Source organism: Phodopus roborovskii, unplaced genomic scaffold (genome assembly GCF_943737965.1).
Source record: "Phodopus roborovskii unplaced genomic scaffold, PHOROB, whole genome shotgun sequence".
Taxonomy (NCBI): domain Eukaryota; kingdom Metazoa; phylum Chordata; class Mammalia; order Rodentia; family Cricetidae; genus Phodopus; species Phodopus roborovskii.
In genome coordinates, this window is record NW_026126407.1 from 27,804,128 (window position 1) to 27,824,773 (window position 20,646).

Sequence of the window (20,646 nt, forward strand, 5' to 3'; positions counted from 1 at the left end):
GCACGGCACATTGAGCAGTGGCTTGGGGACCTCAGTAATAAGAGCGTTGGAGCCTTGTGGCTCCTGCGCAGCCTCGAGGCCTCGAATCACCCGAGGCCCAGTGGGGACACTGGGCTCCGGAGGTGGCGCTGCTTAGGGCAGAACGGCTACTGTCGTCCTCTCATCTGCGCTCCGACCTCTCTACACTAGGTTTCCGGAGCCTGCGACATGCCCGCTTGCGTCAGCGAGTGAATTGCGAATTAAACTCCCCTGATGGCCGGCTCTGCACTGCAAATTTGCGTGCAACTTTCCCTCGTGGCGAAGCCGCTAGACGCCACTTCCCAAGCAATTCATAAACTAGAAAAGGCAAAGTGAGTTTTGTAAGATTCGATGCAGAGTCTCACTGCGTGGAGAGGTCACGCGGGTTCTGGATGTCTGCTCTCCTGCAGTGTGGAGCGGATGGTAACTTTCTCCCAGCCTGGTCTCCTTCCCTACTGAGCGGCTCCCAGCATCCCACTCCAAAATAAATCAAAACAGGCCGGTGAATGAAGACTTCACACCCTTTGCCTTCAACTAACCAATGTCCTAGGAGAATCCAGGCATTTCGGTTCCAGCGGAGGGAGCCACCACCAGCTGTGGCTGAATAAGGCAGCAGGAACATTGGTGGCCGGCCACTCTGAGTTTAAAATGCTTTTCCAGTGGGCTGAAAGAAGGAAACTGATAAAGGAGTGTGTGTGTGTGTGTGTGTGTGTGTGTGTGTGTGTGTGTGTGTGTGTGTGTGTGTTTGGCAGCTGAGCCTAGATCGGACTTAGACTAAGGGAAAGCCCTTCAGGATGGGGTGTGGATAGACATATAACTCAGTGGTATGGGGCTTGCTTAGCATTAGAAAGCAAGCCAGGGTTTTTATATAACTTCCCAAGTCTGTAGGTTTACCTGACAACGAAGACCCAAGAGTAAAGCAGACCATGAAAGCTGCTGAGTCACAAGGGAGTGCTCCAAGAGCTGGTGGGAACACCGATACACAAGGAAGACTTGTCTCCAAGAAAGCCTTATACTTGGCCCTGGGCCCTGATGCTCAGTTGTGGGGCAGAGAGCCAATGTTCAAAGTCCTTGCCCTCCAAATACCATCGCAGCATCCCTTTCAGAACCCTCAGCCTGGAGAGTTCTAGTGGCCTCTCCTGTCCTCCCCAGCTGCCCTAGGTAGGATACGAAATCACCATGACAGCTTCTAGGCCACTTTGGGCAGTGTGGCCATGGGCAGGAAACCTGGCTTCTCAGAACCTCAACTTGGAAATGTTGGTGTTAGTTTAAGATGTTCTTGCATCTCTCCATGTGGGCTCTGGGGATTGATGGGCTCTCGGTCCTGTCCTGCCCTCTTCACTTGCAGCCTGCTGAAGTGTTTCAGAGACTTCCTGGGGGAAATCCTCACTCATAAAGCCATCCACATTATTGTGACCACATTGCAGACTATAGGCAAGTTATAGCAAGCCAATCAATGGCGGGAGATGCCCATCCTGTCCTACTTATGGGGCCCTGTGAATGTATTCCTTTTTTTAAAAGATGTATTTATTATGTATACAGTGTCCTGCTTCCATGTATGCCTGCATGACAGAAGGCGGCACCGGATCTCATTATAGATAGTTGTGAGCCACTTTCTATATGTAGTTGTAGGGAATTGAACTCAGGACCTCTGGAAGAGGTCAAGTACTCTTAACCAATGAGCCAACTCTCCAGCCCCATCTTTTTCTTTCTTTTTTAAGATTTATTTATTTAATGTACTTTGGTGTTTTGCTTGTGTGTATGTTTGTGTGAAGGTGCCATATAGCCTGGAACTGGAGTTACAGACAGTTGCCATGTGGGTGCTGAGAATTGAAGTCGTGTCCTTTGGAAGAGCAGCCAGTGCTCTTAACCCTTGAGCCATCTCTCCAGGTCCAGGACACCCCCTTTTTTTTTTTTTTTTTTTTTTTTTTTTTTTTTGAGGAGGGTTTCTTTGTGTATCTTTGGAGTCTGTCCTGAAACTCAATCTGTAGACCAGGCTGGCTTTTGAACTTACAGAGATCTGCCTGCCTCTACTTCCCAAATGCTGGGATTAAAGGTGTACACCACCACTGCCCAGCTGTCAGCATATTCCTTAAGGAAGGGTCTTGCTATATAGCTGAAGCTGACCTTTAACTCATGGTGATCCTCCTGCCTCAGCCTCCTAACTGTTGGGATCATAGGTATGTACCACCATATCCAGCAAAGATGCTAGTTTTAAAAAAGATTCATTTATTTTACTTTATATGTGTTGTCTGTATATATGTCTGTGTGCCACATGCGTGCCTGGTACCCCTAGAGGTCAGAAGATAGTGTCAGATCCCCTGGAGTTCTGGATGGTTGTGAACCATCATGTGGATGCTAAGAATTATGAACCACCAAATGGGTGCAAAGGATTAAATCCAGATCCTTTGCAAGAGTAATTAAGGCTCTTATCTCCACCCACCAGGAAGAATATTTTGAGACAGGGTTTCTCTGTGTAGCTTTAGAGGCTGTCCTGGAACTCGCTCTGTAGACCAGGCTGGCCTCGAACTCACAGAGATCTGCCTGCCTCTGCCTCCGAGTGCTGGGATTAGAGGTGTGTGCCACCGATGCCGATTTTTTGTTTGTTTGTTTGTTTGTTTGTTTTTGGTTTTATGAGACAGGTTCTCTCTATGTATTCCTGGCTACCTGGAGCTCACTACATAAACCAAGCTGTCCTCAACTCACAGAAACCCTCCTGTCTCTGCCTCCTGAGTCTTGGGCTAAAGGTGTGCACCACCATGCTTGGCTAAGAATCTTTCTTAAAAACCTACTTTCCTGGGGCTGGAGATGAGTCAGTGGTTAAGAGTACTTCCTGCTCTTCCAGAAGACCTGAATTCAGTTCCCAACACCCACATCAGGAACCACTTGTAACTCCAGCTACAGCGTATCTGATGCCCTCTTCTGACCTCTGCAGATACCTGCACACATGTGACATTCACAAATACAATTTGCACACATAAATAACACAATTTTTAAAAATGTCCTGAAGTGTGGTTGGCATGTAAAAAGCTATACATGCTTAATACATAAATTCCCCACCCTTCAACTGTCAGTGGTGGCACACACCTTTGATCCCAGCTGAGGAGGCAGAGGCAAGTGGATCTCTGTGAGTCCAAAGCCAGCCTGGTCTACAGAGTGAATTCCAGGACATCCAGGGCTACACAGAGAAATCCTGTCTCAGAAAAAAAAAAAAAAAAAAAATAGTGCTGGAGAGATGGCTCAGAGCAATGGCTGCTCTTCCAGGGGTCCTGAGTTCAATTTCTAGTGACCACATGGTGGCCACAACCATCTGTAATGAGATCTGGTGTCCTCTTGTGGCATGCAGGCAGAACACTGTATATATAATAAATAATCTTTTAAAACAAACAAACCACATTTCCATGACTTTAGACACAAACCTTCAGGAAACCAGCACCATCAACAATCTGTACAGATGGCAATCACATCCCTACATTCCTTTTTCTAGACAGGGTTTCTTTGTTTCTCTGTATTGCTTTGGAGCCTGTCCTGGAACTGACTCTATAGACCAGGAAGGCCTGGAACTCACAGAGATCCACCTGCCTTTGCCTCCAGAGTGCTGGGATTAAAGGTGAGCACCACCAATGCCTGGCCCTCTACATTTTTTTTCTTTTGTGGTGACCATTTTTAGAGACTGGAGAAGAGATGGCTCGGCCATTGAGAACACTGGTTGCTCTTGCAGAGGATCCAGGTTCCATTCCCAGCACCCACATGGTGGCTCATAACTGCCTGTAATTTCAGTTCATGCAATCTGACACTCTGTTTTGGCTTCCATGGACACCAGGCAAGTGTGTGGTGCGTCTGCATGTGTGTGGGCAAGTACCCGCACACAGAGAGATGGCTCAGCAGTTAAGAGCGCTGACTGCTCTTCCAAAGGACCTGAGTTCAGTTCCCAACACCTACATGGTGGCTCATGCCATCTTTAACTTTAGTTCTAAAGGAGCCTACACCCTCCATTGTGGGCACTGCCCAAATACAGTGCACAGTCATGCAGGCAGGCAAGATGTCCATACACATAAAAATAAGTAAACGTAAGGCAGAACTGTTTGCCTATATACCATTAGGAGGTGCGGGAGATGTGAAGAGTGTCCATGGGTGAGAGAAGAACACTGTAGTCAGCTCTCTTCTGCATACAGATTAAACGCAGCAAACACCTCTACCCACTCACCCATCTCTACTGCCTTTGGATTGTTTGGCTGGTTTTCTCTGTGTAACAACTCTGACTGCCCTGGAACTCTCTCTGTAGACCAAGGTGTGAGAGCAATACTGGGTTCCAGGGTCTCAGGGAAGGGATGGGGACATAGAGATGTTATCCTGTGTCATCTGGTGGCTCTAATATGCTCACAAAGATCCTTAAAGGATTGGGTGTGGTGGCACACAGCCAGAATCCCAGCAACTTGGGAGGTTGAGGCAGAGACCAGAAGGTGGGGGCCAGCCTGCACTACATAGCCAGCCCTCAGAGTTATTTATTTTATGAGAGATGCATACATGCCACAGTCCACCTATGGGGGTCTGAGGACAGCTTGTAGGAGTCAGTTCTCTCCTTCCACCATGGTCCAGGGGATTTAACTGAGGTCACTGGCTTAGATTTTCCTTTAGTGTCAAAGCCATCTCACCAGTCCCACAGTTTTTACTTTTTGAAACAAAGCCTTGCTAAGCTGCCAGGGCTGGGTTTGAACACACTTTATATCCCAGGCTGGCCTTGAGTTTGCTAAGTTGCCACAGTGCTTACCTAGCAAGCACAATGCCCTGGATTCCACCCCCAGAACCATATAACACCAGATCTGGTGAGGAGGCAGCCTACTGAGGAATTCAAGGTTATCCTCAGCTAGATTAGGATAATGTGACAGAGCCAGTCTGTGTGGTAGCATGTACTGTGATCCCAGCATTTGGGAGACAAAGAGCAAAGGTAGGATTGCAATAAATCTGAGGCCAGCCTGTGCTACAGAGTGAGACCCTGTCTCAAAAGGAGGACAGAGAGTGGGGAGGAGGCTCAGCAGTTAAGAACATTAGCTGGCTGAGTCTGGCTCCCAGCGCCCTGTAACTTCAGTTCCAGTCTTCTGGCCTCAGCAGGCACTGCACTACCATGCACACACGCACACACACACACACACATGCATGCACATGCACACACACACACACACACACACACACACGCACGCACGCACACACGCACATATTATACTTTAAAATCCTTTCTTAGCCAAGTGTGCTGGCACACACCTTTAATTCCAGCACTCAAGAGGCAGTGATAAATAAATGTGTGTGAGTTTGAGGCCAACCTAATCTACAAAGTGTTTCAGGACAGCTAGAGCTGCATAGTAAGACCCTATCTCAAAAAAAAAAAAAAAAAAAAAAAAAAAGCAATAAGTGAAAAAAAATACTTTTTTTCTTAATAAAGGCAGAGGCTCTTGCTTCATTTGCTGCATTAAAATTATTGTGATTTGGAATGAGTGAGGTCATTTCTGCTATTGAGTAGCAAACCCAGGCCTCTATCTGCCTACATAGGTACTATGAGGTTCTTGGATTTGGGTTTGAGTGTAGAAAGTAGAATTGATGCATTCCCACCAGAGACCTTTGAGCTGATGACACCTAAGCTGGGAAGAAGGCCAGAGTTTTTTCTTCACTTAGCATGTTCTGGTCAGTGTGTGTGTGTGTGTGTGTGTGTGTGTGTGTGTGTGTGTGATCATTGGCTAAGATTCCATACTACTGCAAGGACAAGCATTGTCTTCTCAGGCTACACAATGAATAGATACATGGGGTTTACCCTAGAGACAAAGATGTACCTGCCTCTGCTACTTAACTTAGCTACCCAAGTCTTTGGGGACCTGAATAAGTCCCCTGTTACCATGGCCTCTGCTAACAGGCACAACTTCATGTTTGTGGTTTTGTTATTATTATTTTTAGACAGAATCTCACTATGTAGCTCTGCTGTCCTGGAACTCACTAAGTAGATTAGACTGGCCTTGAACTCGAAGAGATCTGTCTGCCTCTGCTTTTCAAGTGCTAGGATCAAAGGTGTTCGCCACTACACGGCTGTTTTGTTTTTTTGAGACATAGTCTCATGTATCCCAGGATGACCTCAAACTCACCATTAAGTAGCCAAGGATGACCTTGAACTCCTGATCCTCCTGCCTCCATTTCTAGTGTTGAGATTATAGGCATAGCTACTTACTACACATGGTTTGTGCTGTCCTGTGGCCTGAACCCAGGGCTCCCTGCACTCTAGATGCTAAGCATTCTACCAACTGAGCTACATCCTTGGCCCAGTGGTCTCCTCCTCCACTTCTAACCACAATCAGGTTCTTCCTTGTTCTTCTTCTTGGCTCAGCTCTTTGCTTCCTTTGTGGGACTGAACACCTAATTACAGCTTTGCTAACTTCCTTCCTGGAATGAATGCCACCCAGGGGTCAGGGTTGGCTTTGACTTGTCCACCTTGTCCCTTTTTCAGAGCACTGTCATGTGGCTGGTGTTCAGCACACCACCAGTCTGGATGGTGATGACCTTTGGCATGAAAGCCGGTGGCAAGCCCACTGGGCTCCTATGTCCTGAATTCTACTGTACATATGGGCAGCTGAAGACCATGTGCTTGGGGGTTTCAGTCCCTCTGGAAGAATGGACTCTGCAGCCAAATGCAGGCCAGGGGGTTGAAGTTATCTACATACAAGTAAAGAACTCAACCCTATCCAGAGGGAGGTCTAACCTTTGCCCCCCGGCTTCCAGAAAAGTGCTGTCCAAGGGGAGGATCTTCATTTAGGGAGAGTTGGCCACACAGGATAAGCATAAGCATCTGGGCCTTGGAAGGTCTGGAGGACTGGTGCTGACCTCACAGGCAGTGAGTGGGAAACCCCAGTACACACTCTAGGTAGCAAGGCAAGGGATGATGCCCTGTGTGAGTTGGCACATGGTGAGAGTGGGGGGCACCAGCTGGGACTCCATCTGCAGAAGACAACAGACAGCTCCTGGGGGATCTTCCAGGCCTTGCCCACCCTACACTTCCCTGGATTGGTTTTACCTGTGACTGTGAGAGTGGCAGAGGTTCTAATGAGTTCTTAAATGTGAAGGTGGCCTCAGGGATACCTAGATTTGCAATTGATGTCAGCACAGAGAGGGTGTGGGTGTGGCCTGATAGAATGTTCCCTACCTTGACAGCAGTGACTGTATTACCTCCAATATGGCAGCTCCCTGCTTCCATACTTCCATGAATCTCTCTCTCTCTCTACACACACACACACACACACACACACACACACACACACACGCTGATTGAGATGTCAGACCAGGTACTATGCTGCATGAAAGTCTGAAACCTCTCAGGTATCTCTGGCAGAGGGGCTCATTGCCCAGTGACCCCTCCTACAATGCCTCGCCCTCTGTCCCTCCAGGGACAGGCCTTTCTTTCTGAGCTTGACATTCTAGGGAGAGGACTTTCTGATTTTGGCAATGACGGGTAGAGATAACAAATCAGCAGCCAAGTTTATTGGCTTCTGGGTACTCTGGAGGTAGGAGGCAGGAGACTGACCTTCAAGGCTTGCTGTGGCATGCTGTGACTTTTCCCAAACCCATAGGTTAGCCCTCTCTCCAAAGTCACCATTTCCTGGGTGCAGGGCACACACTGTGAAGCCCGGGACACAACCCTTCTTGCCAGAGCCACCAGTCTTGGATGCCTTTCCAGAATCAAAAAGTTTCAGGTTTAAGTCTAAACTTAGCAGCTCTGCCACCCAGGGTCACAAAACAAGTTGGTCTGTGACTCTTACATAAGCAGATCAGACCTCTGCTCCTCCTTCAGCGACCCCAGCTCCTCCCTAAGTTTTCCTGGTCACTATGCCAAAGCCGCCTCTGTCAAGTACACCTCCCCTTCTCTCCACACACAAAGTCCCAAACATAAACTTTATAATTCTATATGCCAGTGGGGATAGAGAGAGAGGGAGGCAGACAGAGAGACAGAGAGAACTGAGTCTTGGGGTGAGTACTTCGTGATTCTGCCCAGCTGGAGGAAACTGGACCTCCTGGCCAGTCTGTACAGGGAAACACAGAAGATTGCTTGTTATCCGAACCTTCTATAAAAATAAAACCACAAAGGCCCTTAGGGATACAAAGTCCCTGTGTTGGTGTGAATAGAATGGCCCCCATAGGCTCATGGGTAAATTCTCGGTCCCCTGTTAGTGGGAATGTTTGGGAAGGATTAGGAGGCATGGCTTTGTTAGAGAAGGTGTGTCATTGGGGGTGGGCTTTAAGGTTTCCAAAGCTGGTGCCTGGCCCAGTGTCTCCCTCTGCCAGCTGCCTGAGGGTCAGGATGCAAAGCTCTCAGCTCCTGTTCCAGTGTTACGCCTGTCTGCTTCCCACCATGATCATGGACTGACCCTCTGAAAGTGTAAACAGAACAGTCCACAAATTAAATGCTTTATTTTATAAGAGTTACCTTTGCCCTAATATCTCTTCACAGCAATAGACAGTAACTAAGGCAGAACCCCAGAGGATAAGTCAGTTGTAGAAAATCCCAAGTCGAAGCCAAGCATAGTGGCTCATGCCAGTAATGCCAGCTCTCAGGGGCTCAGGAAGGAAGGTTGCAGAGAATTTTAAAGTAGCCTGGGTTACCTACTGAGTTCCTGGCTAGCCTGGGCTGTAGAATGAGACACTGTCTTAAAGACAAACAAACCAAGCACATGTCTATAATCCCTGCACTTGGGAGGTACAGGCAGGAGAATCAGGGGCCCAAGGTTATCCTTAGCCGCAGCCTCAGCCACTGCATGAGTCCTGGGCCAGCCTGGGCACCCAGTCTCAAAAAAAAGTCCTAATTTCAATTTTGTGCTTTGTTGTTCAATATTTTGTTTTGTTTTGTTTTGAGTTAGGGTCTCATTATGTAGTTCTGGCTGACTTAGAACTCATAAGATGGCTTTGAACTCACAAAGATCCATATGCTTCTGCTTCTAAGATGCTGGGGCTAAAGGAGATTGCCACTGTACCTAGAAGTCCCAACTTGGCAGAGAGAAATGGAGAGAAGTAGATTCTCAAAAGGTTGCGCACCTGGGCATCCTGGAAGGAAGGCTGGGGGAGCTGTACATGGACCTCAGCCCTCCTCGGGGGTCTCCACTTCTAATTGTGGAATGTCACTGTCACTCAAGGTCTCTCCAAGTACCATAAGGCAGCCGAGAACAGCAGGCCCGGAAAAAAGCATGCCCTCAGCAAGGGAAAAGGAAAGAAATCCAGAGCATGGCTGCTGCTCAGAACAAACATGGCTGCTGTTTAGAACAAACTTGGCTGCTGTTCAGAACATGGCTACTGTTGCTCAGCACCACATTCTCTGTGTTCACTGGTGGCTTAGCCTTTTGAAGCCTGCATTGTGTAGCTCAAGTTGGCCTCTTAATTTGTAGCAACCCTTCTGCCTCAAACCCTAAAGTGCTAGGAATACAAGCGTGCATTACCACACTTAACCTGTTTTTAAAAATAATCCAGAATTGTTTTCTCCTTTATTTTCTTTGGAAATAAGGATCCCTCTGTATTCTAGGGTTGTTTTGAATTAGAGATTGTCCTGCCTCAGCCTCTCAAATGTGATTATGGGTATGCACTACCATTCTGAGAACTTTAGGAGATTAAAAAAAAAGAAGAAAAATTAGGTCAGGAGTGATGGTACATACCTTTAATTCCATCACTTGGGAGACAGAGGCAAGGGCAGGTGGATCTTTGTGAGTTCAAGGCTAGCCCAGTCTACATAATAGAGAGATTGTCTCAAAAAAAAAAAAAAAACACTTTAAAAAAAATGGGCCTATAGAGATAGCTCCGCAGTTAAAAGTACTTGTTATTCTTGCAGAAGACCCAGATTCTGTTCCCAACAACCCCATGGTGGCTCACATTTACTTCAGGGGATACAGTACTCTCTTCTGGCCTCTTTGGGCACTAGGTATGCATACTTATGTACATTCAGGCAAAATATTTATACCAATAAAATAAAAATAAATATTTATATTTAAAACGATTTAATGTGTGTGTGTTTGTGCAGGTGTATGTGAGCCACAGCATGGAGATCAGCGATGGTTGCAACAGTTGGCTGTGTTTTCTCCTTCCATCATGTGGGTCCCAGGGATTGAACTCACGATGTGAGGCTTAGAAGCAGGTGGTTTTACCCTCTGAGCCGTCTCACTGGCCCAGAATGTGTTTCTGAATTTTTGTTGTGTGAATTCCAAAACCTATGTGTATTTGTGTGTCTGCATGTACATTCGCATGAGTGCAGGTACCTGTCATGGCCAGAAGAGGGCATCAGCTTCCTTGGAACTAGAGTTACAGGTGGTTGTGAGCTGCCCAGAGTGAGTGCTAGGGAATTGAAATCAAGGCTTCTGCAAGAATAATGCTCAATCTTAACTGCTGAGCCATCTTTGCTGCCTGCCCCTGGAATGTTTTTATTTACACTCATCTTTTAGTTCATCAGAATGGCTGTAAACAACTGGGTAAGTTACAATAAAGAGAAACGGATGGCTCACAGCTGTAGAAGCTGGCAAGCATGATACCAGCACCTAGCAGGGCCTTTCCATGCATCTTCCCGTAGTGGGGACATCACATGATGGATGGAGGGGTAAAGGTTGGGTGAGCAAGAGAATGTAGCTCCTGTTACACCGGCATTAATCATCCCACGAGGTCAGAGTAACTTAATGGCCTCTGTAGTCACCTTAGTAGTTAAGTTTCAACCTAAGTCTTGGAGAGGGCAGACAATGAACTATAACCCTTGTCTTAGTTACTTTTCTATTGCTGTGAAGACACATCATCACCGAGGCATCTTCTAAAACAGGCTTGCTTAAAGTTGCAGAGGTTGAGTCCATCACTATCATGGCAGGGAGCATGGTGGCAGGCAAGCACATCTCAGAAGAGTAGCTGAGGGCTTATGTTCTGATCCATGAACACATGGCAAAGAGAGAGGGAGACTGGGCCTCGCCACGGGCTTTTGAACCCTCAAAGCCCACATCAGTGTCACACCTCCTCCAAAAGTTTACCAACTAGGAACTACACACTGAAATATGAGCCAAAGCCAGGCAGCGGTGGTACAAACATTTAACCCCAGCATTCAGAAGGGAGAGGCAGACAAATCTGAGTTTGAGGCTAGCCTTGATCCAGAATACTTGTTTAACTATTAAAAAATGTATTGCATTTGTTTAACTATATAAAGATGTGTTTCAGTTGTTTAACTATGTAATGATGTGTTGCAGTTGTTTAACTATGTAAAGATGTGTTGCTGTTTTACCTTGCCTGCCTAAGGCATCTGATTGGTCTAATTAAAAGCTGAATGTCCAATAGCAAGGGAGGATGTATAGGCAGGTAGAGTAAGTAGGAAGAGGAATTTAGGCTAGGAGAAGTGGGGGGGGGAGAGAAAGAGAGAGACACCAGGGGCCAGTCAGACATATAGGAAACAGGAGAGTAGGAAATATAGAATGAAAGAAAGGTTAAAAAAAACTCTGAGGCAAAATGTAGATGAACAAAAACAGGCTATATTTAGTCAAAAAGAGCCAAGCTAAGGACAAGCCTAAGCTAAGGCTGAGTATTCATAAGTATTAATAAGTCTCTGTCTCTTTATTTGGGATCTAGTTGGAAGCCCAAAGAAAATTCCAGCTATAAGAAAATTCCTAAAAACCTGGTCTGCAGAGTGAGTTTCAGGACAGCCAGGGCTACACAGAGAAACCTTGTCTCAAACACACAGAAACCTACACACACACACACACACACACACACACACACACACACGCACGCACGCACGCACGCTCACACACGCACACACACGATATGAAGGCCATTCTCATTCAAACCATCACAGCCCTGTATCTTCGGAGGGTTGGGACCCACATGTTAGGAGGAAGCAGTGCCTGGATGCACTTTTGCCTCTCGGCTCCTGTCCTGCCCCTCCCTCTCAGGGGTCCCTCACTCACCAGTTTTCTTTCTTTCTTGTTGGGAAATGTAAGTACTTGTCCCTTACAGCTCTCTTCCTGCCCACCAGCTGTAGAACTCCCGTGCTCTCCAGGTTGATCAAACAAGGTTGTTCTCATAACTTTCCGGTGTGCAGTGCCCATGCCTTGACCCCAGGTGTGGGTGGTGCATGATTTTCCCCTATGCTTAGCCCATCTCCTGGCTTGGGTATACAAGCCCATTACTCTCTGTAATAAACGGCAGCATCTTCCTCTTCACTTCTCATGGCGGTTTGTTAAGTGTTTCAGTCCCGACACCCTCTGGCTGCACAGGTGCGGCACTTGCTTTTTTTAAGATTTACTACCCTGGCAGTAGTGGCGCACACCTTTAATCCCAGCACTTGGGAGGCAGAGGCAGAGGCAGGCGGATCTCTGTGGGTTCAAGACCAGCTTGGTCTACAGAGTGAGTTCCAGGACAGGCTCAAAAGTTACAGAGAAACTGTCTCAAAACACAAAAAAACAAAACAAAACAAAAATGTATTTACTATGTAGACAGTATTCTGCCTGCATGAGCAGGCTAGAAGAGGGCACCAGATCTCATTACAGATGGTTGTGAGCCATCATGTGGGTGCTAGGAATTGAACTCAGGTTCTCTGGAAGAGCAGGGGTGCTCTTAATCACTGAGCCATCTCTCTAGCCCCCACTCACTCAATTTTCAAAAAAAGTCTTGCTCTCCCAGCACTAATAACCAAGTCAGTGTGGGAGAAGCAGAAACTGTCACTTCCCTAGTGGACCTCCTAGTCAAAGGATTAGATGGACTTCCCTCAAAGTGCCATACAAATAACATGTAAAGACTGGTCATGGTATCCTGTGCCTGTGACCCCGGCACTCTGGGGAACAGGAAGAGCGATGAGTTCAAGGTCATCTTTTGACTACACAGAAAGGCTGAGGCCTGGACTATGTGGGACCTTATCTAAAACGAAACTGGGGGCTGGCTGGGCACCCACCTGAATCCCAGAACGTGGGAGGCAGAAAGAGGTGGGTCTGTGAGTTTGAGGTTAATCTGGTCTACATAACAAGTTCTAGCCCAGTCAGTGGTATACAAGAAAAACAAAAAACTAAAAAGAAGCTGTAGAAAGGACCCTAGCAGCCTCTCTACCCCATCCCCCCCCCCCCAAACAGGGATGCTACAAGGCATGGAATCTATAGCAGCCCCATAGAAGATTCCAGGCCTAGCCAAATTCCCAGCTAAATGTGACCCCATGCACACTGCATCATGGGAGATGAAAGTACAGCCCCAGGGAAGCCTCTGGCTTAATATGAGAGTGGCCCAAAGATGAGGCCGGTAGTGGGTTAGATGGATTAGAGGAAGCAGAGGTCGTGGGTTTCCAGCGGAAGTACACAGCTACAGTGAGCTGGAAGATGGTGAGGTTCCAGGGAAGATTGTGGGTATGGCCACCGCCTGTGCCATCCTTCTGATTTCTGGAGGGGAGGGGACAGCCTCTGGAGTTTCCAGCAGTCTAGCCAAGGGAGGCTATTGCCAGGCAAGTATCCGGACTTGATGCCAACACTTGGGGTCCCTTCACTGATACAAACACACAGAGCCAATCTTATAGCCAGTGATTCTAAAGGAAGGAGGGTCACAGTGTGTGAACACAGGAAAAAGGAGAATTGAACCAAGACCGGGTTTCTTTTCAACATCTCTGTTTGAGCAGCATAATGTAAAGTGCCCTGTTTCTGCTGACTCCTCTGCTTTATATACACTCTGCCCTGCCTTGCTTGGGGCTCCCGAGCTGAGTCTTAAGAGAGAGGCCCTTACCATGACAATCCATGGTCATCCAAGCATGCATTTCCACCCACTGACCAAGAGGTGGCAGAAGCCCCACAGGTTGCTCGCTTGAAAGCAGTAAATTCTCTCCTTTCCTTGTAGGGAATACGCACCAGTCAATATCTACAGATGAGGGAAGTGGGAAAGGCTGGGGAGAAAATGATTACAGCTGCAGCTCATCTTCACGGAAAGGTCTCAGCCCCACTAGTCCTGATGGTCCCCTGACCCGGTCCCAAAGGAAATTCAATCCTTGCTTCTGGGAAGTATCCTGCAACCTATAGAGGTATTTTTGATGCTCACAGGTTAGGAGTAGGAGGATGTCATAGTTCATCTTCACTGTCAACTTGCCTGGGTTTGTAACCATACGAGTGTGTCTGTAAGGACGAGTTGCATGGAAGATCAACGGAGGAGGGAAGCCCCTGGATGTGGGTAGTACCATTCCACAGCTGGGATCCAAGACTGAATAAAAAAGGCGGAGGAGGGGGAGAAAGCCAGCTCATAGCTCATCACCAGCATTCCTTTCCATTTCCTACCTGCAGATACAATGTGACCAGCATCCTCTTACTCCTGTCCCCAAAGGCTTCCCCACCACCATGGATTGTACCCTCAAGTCATTAGCCAGAATAAAGCTTACCTCCCAAGCTCTGAGGTTAAGAGCACTGGTTGCTCTTCCAGAGGTCCTGAGTTCAATTCCTAGCAACCACATGGTAGCTCACAACTATCTATAATGAGATCTGGTGCCCTCTTCTGGTGTGCAGACAAACATGCAGACAGAACACTGTGTACATAATAAATAAATCTTAAAAAAAAAAAAAAAAAAACAAACAAAAACCCCTTACCTTCCTTAAGACATTTGTTAGGTATTTCATCATAGCACCAAGAAAAATAATTAAAATATTGGAGTTACTGGGGCCATGGACAGCAATGCTGCTACACAGAGCAGGCTTCCATGACAAAGAATTGTCTGTCCTCATAGGGCAGTGGTGGTGCATGCCTTTAATCCCAGCATTTGGGAGGCAGAGGTAGGTGGATCTCTGGGAGTTTGAGGCCAACCTGGTCTACAGACTGGACAGGACAGGCTGCAAAGCTACAAACAATTGTCTGTCCTATAACAGCAACAGTGATAAGATTGAGAGACATCAATCAATCAGACTCTGAAGAGCAATGGGCTGTGAAGGGACAGGGAAGGCCTTCTGCAGCCTCCCTTGCCCTCAGCTCCCCACATCGGGCCTTTGTGTGCTAAACCCTGAAGGCTCCAGCTATGCAGAAGTCCTTGCCTTCCTTACAGGAGATCAGGCTACAGGGAGAGACAGTATCTTTGTAAAGTGAAACTGTGATGGTGGGGACAACTGAAGAACTAAGAATGACATAGAAGGGATCAACTTTAACAGAGATGATGGGGTGTGGGCAGGAGATGTGGGTGCTGGCAACCAAACTCTGATTCCCTACAAGAGCAGCAAGTACTCCTAACTGTTAATCTGGCTCTCCAGCCCCCCATATGTTCTATTTTTACATCACTGGCAGTGCAGTGGGTGTGTTTGCACCAGCATTTCCATGGAAACAGGATTGATGTGTTACATGTGACACATCACCTGTAGGCAATAGGATTTTTTGTTTGAGACAGGGTTTCACTCTGTAGCCCTAGCTGTCCTGAAACTTGCTCTATAGACCAGGCTGGCCTTGAACTCAGAGCTCCGCCTGTGTCTGCCTCCTGAGTGCTGGGATTAAAGGCGTGTGCCACCGCTGCCTGATAGCAATAGGAATTCTGTATCTGGTTATATTACGGGACGGCTGTCATGTGCATGCAACTGTATCCTCATACAGCGAAGACAGGAGAGCCTACTCAGAAGATGCCCTTGTGACAAAAGATGCCACCTGCTGGCTTTGGAGATGGAGGAGGAGACTGCAAGGCAGGAACTACAGCTCCCAGGTTGGAGAAGATAAACATGAATATCCCCACAAACCAGGGAGGACGCTTGCCTGACAATACCTTAGCTCCCACCCAGGGAAGCCATTTCAGGTCTAGCTGCTAGCTCTGTAAATACTGTGGCTTTGTTGAGACGGGTCTCATTCTGGAGCTGCGGCTGTCCTCATACACGGTGTATAGACCAGAGGGGGCTTGGTGGTCCTTTTGCTTCATGTCACAAGTATGGGGATTATATGTTTCTACCAACACTCCCGACTCAAACCAATATTTGTCCGGTTCACTAAATTTGTGGTAATTCAGAGTAGAGCCAGGTGTTGGTGGCACATGCCTTTAATCCCAGCACTTGGGAGGCAGGGACAGGTGGATCTCTGTGAGCTTGAGGCCAGCCTGGTCTACAGAGTGAGTTCCAGGACAGGCTCCAAAGCTACACAGAGAAACCCTGTCTCTGGGCGGAAGGGGAGGGGAGCGGCTGATTATTTCAGCATTCAAAAGGCTGAGGAGAAAACCAGGCTAGCCTGGGCTACAAAATAAGAATTTCCCCCACCCTCTCTCAGACAGACAGACAGACAGACAGACACACACACACACACACACACACACACACACTCAAAGTACATTAGGCTTACAATAAAGACATAACCGGTCTACAGAGCTAGTTCCAAGACAGGCTCCAAAGCAATACAGAGAAACCCTGTCTCGGGAAAAAAATAATAATAATTAATAAAGACACAAAATGTGGACAATTTGGACTCAGTGAAAAATTACAGACACCAACGTGAGGGTCATTCATGGGCTCAGTGGGTTATCTGCCTTATACTCAATTCTGGTGGTCAGTGCCTGCTCATCTGTAGGCCTCTTAGTCCTTAGGCAGTGAAGGTAGATTGCACACCAGGGAAATAAAGCTCTTTGGAAGGCCCCTGGGGTGTCTCCCCTCCAGCCCACTCATCCCTCTTTGCTGATTCATAGAGAAACAGAAAGCCAACAGATGGATATCTTAGTGGCTCTGCAATCCTGGCTCATGCTGACATCATCTAGGGAATGCTTCCAATGCTGGCCTTCACTGGCAAAAGAACATTTTGCATTGGCTGGCTGTGATTATCTCTATTTGTCGAAGCTTCCTTCCTCTGGCCAAGTCTATTGGAAGCTCTGTTGCTATTTGGAGACTCGGCCACCAGATGGAGGTAGAAGATGGCCAAAGAGAAGAGAGTCCATCTTCCTGGTACCCAAATGGTGAGAAACAGGGAGGTGGGAATCCTCAGATTAAGAGAGCAGCATTAGCCTCTGGCCCCTGGAGGGGGCTTGTTTGTTTGTTTAGCTTTTGAAGAACTTTATTCTCTCTCTCTCTCTCTCTCTCTCTCTCTCTCTCTCTCTCTGTGTGTGTGTGTGTGTGTGTGTGTGTGTGTGTGTGTGTAGTGGGCAGGGAGCACTCATGTGGAAAGCAGAGGACCTTCTAGAGTCAGTTTTCTTCTCCCACCTTTGTATGGCATCTGGGAATCAAACACATGTCGCCAGGCTTGTGAGACAAGCCCCTTGACCTGCTGAGCCATCTCACCATCCCTATTTAGCTTTTTATGAGACAGTCTCATATATTCCAGGCTGACCTCAAACTCACTGTGTAGCCAGAACTGGCTTTGAACTCTGGTCCTCCTGCCTCTATCTCCCCAGTGCTGGGATTACAGGTGTGCCCACCACTCCCAGCCCACTTGTGATTTTATGTGAGATGTCCACCCAGGAGTGTTTTCTAGACTGCTCCTGTGGGGTCTCTGTGGGGTGAGGAGGCTACAGAGCCCTCTCGGCCCAAAGCACCTTCCCACACAGTGGGAAATCAAATGGTACCACCACAGCCCTTCCAAGGATGGCAGAACCCCCAGGGGTGGGGTCCCACAAAGTCACCTCATCTTTTGATCTTCTCTGACAGCAGCACCGCACTGACTGCGTCATCTCTAGCGTGCATTCTTTGAACTGGCCAAGAACTAAGCCGGGAGGCCCCGGGGGCCTCTCTCCACATGACATGCAATATTAGGCATTTGCATCTTGCCCCAACAAGAGGGGTTGTGACTTTCACCAAAGGATCAAGGACACAGAAAAGGCCAAAACACAGGGACTTGAGCTGAGCACGAACCATTGAGGAAGGCTTAAGCCTAACACTGCAGAGGCTAAGGAAGGAGGATCAGTACAAGTTAAAGGCCACTCTGGGCTACAAGGAAAGACCCATGTCAAAATGAATGGTGGGATGCCACTCAACTGGTAGAATGTTTGCCTAGCATGCACGACTCTGGGTTCCATCGTTTAAACTGGGCATGGTGGTGCACGCCTGTATTGCCTGCACCTGGGAGGTGGAAGCCAAAGGATCAAGTTGGTCTTTGGCTACATAGCGAGTTTCAGGTCAGTCCTGGTTACTTGAGACTTTGTCTCAAAAACAAATCCTTCAAGGGCTGGCTGGCATTCAGGTTGCTGCATGGGCAAGAAGAAAAGAGGTCAATGCTAAAAGTTCTTAGCATTATTCTTCCTTACTGCTAACAGGACTTGCCCACCTCCGAGGAACCACCACAGGTCCCTTAGGGCCATAGCCGTGGAACATGGGCCCCAGGTTCTGTGGCAGTCTCTCCTGACCAGTGAGGAGACACAGGAGGTGAGGGATGGGGAAGCAGCCCCTTTGACCATACTTTCCCAATGGCCCAAGCTGAGCCAGGTAGCCTGGAAACTGAATCTCAGAGAAAAACAGGCTTTGTTAATATTACCCAACAAAGGGCCTCTTAGCCTTGCCTGGGATCCCAGCCTACTGCCCCCCCCCCAATGTGGCTCTGCTCTTGGCCCCTAGGAGGAGCCCCAGGTCAGAACATCCTGTTGGTGGGTGAGTCATTCCCTAAGGATTAGGGCCCACCCAGGGTGACCTTGCCAAATAGTCCTCTGGGGCTAGGCACTACTACCCTGGCTACCACACACCCCTCAGTCGCCACCCCTGGAGCTCCTGAGGTAACCCATTTCCCTCACTCTCTCTGGCAGCTTCAAAACAAACCAAAACACAGACCAACATCCTTTGTTTGTTTGGGGGATCAGAGCAGGGAAAGCACTCTGTGGGTTTTTACTTGAAAACAAGGCTGTTTGAGGGACAGGGCTTCTTGTGGCCACATGCTTTCTGGATGAGTCAGGGCACGGCTGGGGACCCAGTAACAAGGCTGACTGCTCACCACTTTTGGGGACTAGGACCATGGCCACCCCTTCTCGACCTAGGTAATTTGTATTTGGGGTGGCTAGGCCCAAAGAGAGGCAGGCTTCCTATTTAATGGCCCCAGACTACTTTACCATAGGTTGGGTTGGTTCAAGCCCCTAGGACAATTCATCGCCATCTCTTAGCTTCCGGGCCCAGGCTAGGTGTCCAGGGCCTGGTGGTCTGCCCCAAGGCAGAGATGAGAGCCTATCTAGCACAGGCTGCCTCTGGTGTGTTCAGTCAGCCTGTTGGATCTGGGCTTCCTGGTGAAACTGGGATCCCTGAGGTGCACACAGCAGGTCAGAGACTGTACACAGCGTGTGTGGATGTGGGGGACAGGCTGGCGGGGACTGCCTATCAGCAGACTTCACCCGAGTCTGTGAGCAGCAAAGTCTGAAGAGGGGTGGCAGACAGACAGATGGCTGTGGAGTGGCGGCTCCCAGCTGATCATTCCTGGCCTCTCTGACAGTTTTAGATGCACCAACTCATTTGAGTTTCACAACCAGTTAAGCTAGAGAGGATGAGGCCACTGCGGTTCAGAAAGGCAAAGCAAGTTATTGAAGGACACAGTAAGCCAGCATCAGACACAGGGCAAAGACCGGCTCAGCATTAGACCACATCCAGGGCTGGGGATTAGTCCACTAATGGGAGCTGGATTCTACTGCCTGGTGGGAAGGGACTACAGAGGACTCTCCCCAACACCCCTAACTCTGCTGGCCCAGGGTGGGTGGTAGGCGTTTGTTAAAGGCCTCCATTCTTTAGTTCCATTCTCATCGAATACTCCCTGCATCCCTTAGGAGATGTCTTCATTAGTGCATTCAGTGACGACAGAGCTGAAAGAAACATCAAACATCAGGGTCAGTGAGATGGCTCAGAGGGCACAGGCACTTGCTGCCCAAGCCTGGTGACTTGAGTTTGACTCCTGAGACCCGTATAAAAGTAGGAGGAGATAAATGACTCCACAGAATTGTCTTCTCAGCAGGAGCTGATGGAACATGCCTCTAATCCCAGCACCCGGGAGGCAGAGGCAGGCGGATCTCCTGATGTCCGTGAGTTCAGGGAGAGCCTGGCCTACAAAGTGAGTTCCAGGACAGCCAGGACTGTACCATGGCATGTTTGCTTCCTGACACACAATAATAACATGTAAAATAAAAAGAAAAGAATTAAAAGGCTAAAGCAGCATATTTCCATCTGCAAAACAGGGGTCTCTGCCTCCCACCTGTCTCTTCATATATCGAAATGCCAGATTCCTGCCCCTTCCCTCTGTGAGCCTGTCCCAGGGTACATGTGAGTTGCACTCTGGAACCTAAGCTACAAGGCTCACTCTCCCCCCCCCCAGAGTGACATTTGCATGGGGTTCTGCTCCTTTCTACCCTCACTCAGCTGCCATTACACAGGTGTGCGTCAACGGCCCCGCCAACGGCAGCCAACTTCCGGGGGGCCTGCTCCCCACCAGTGGGAGACCCGAGCTATCCTTCTTGCCTGTTTCCTCAGCTGTTGGGCCCACAGGGAAGCCCCAGGTGTCTGTGAAATCACAGAGCCTTCAAGGCCTTGCTCAGCTAGTTGGCATCTTAGCTAGCTCCTACAATGCACACGGAGTCATCTCTTGTCCTTAGACTACAGCTCTGTGATACAGGAGTGTGTCTGGCTGTGTGCATCTCTGTTACACAACCATCTGTAATTTATGTGTGCACAGCTTTGTGTGTATACATGATCTGGGCAGGTTGCATGTGCA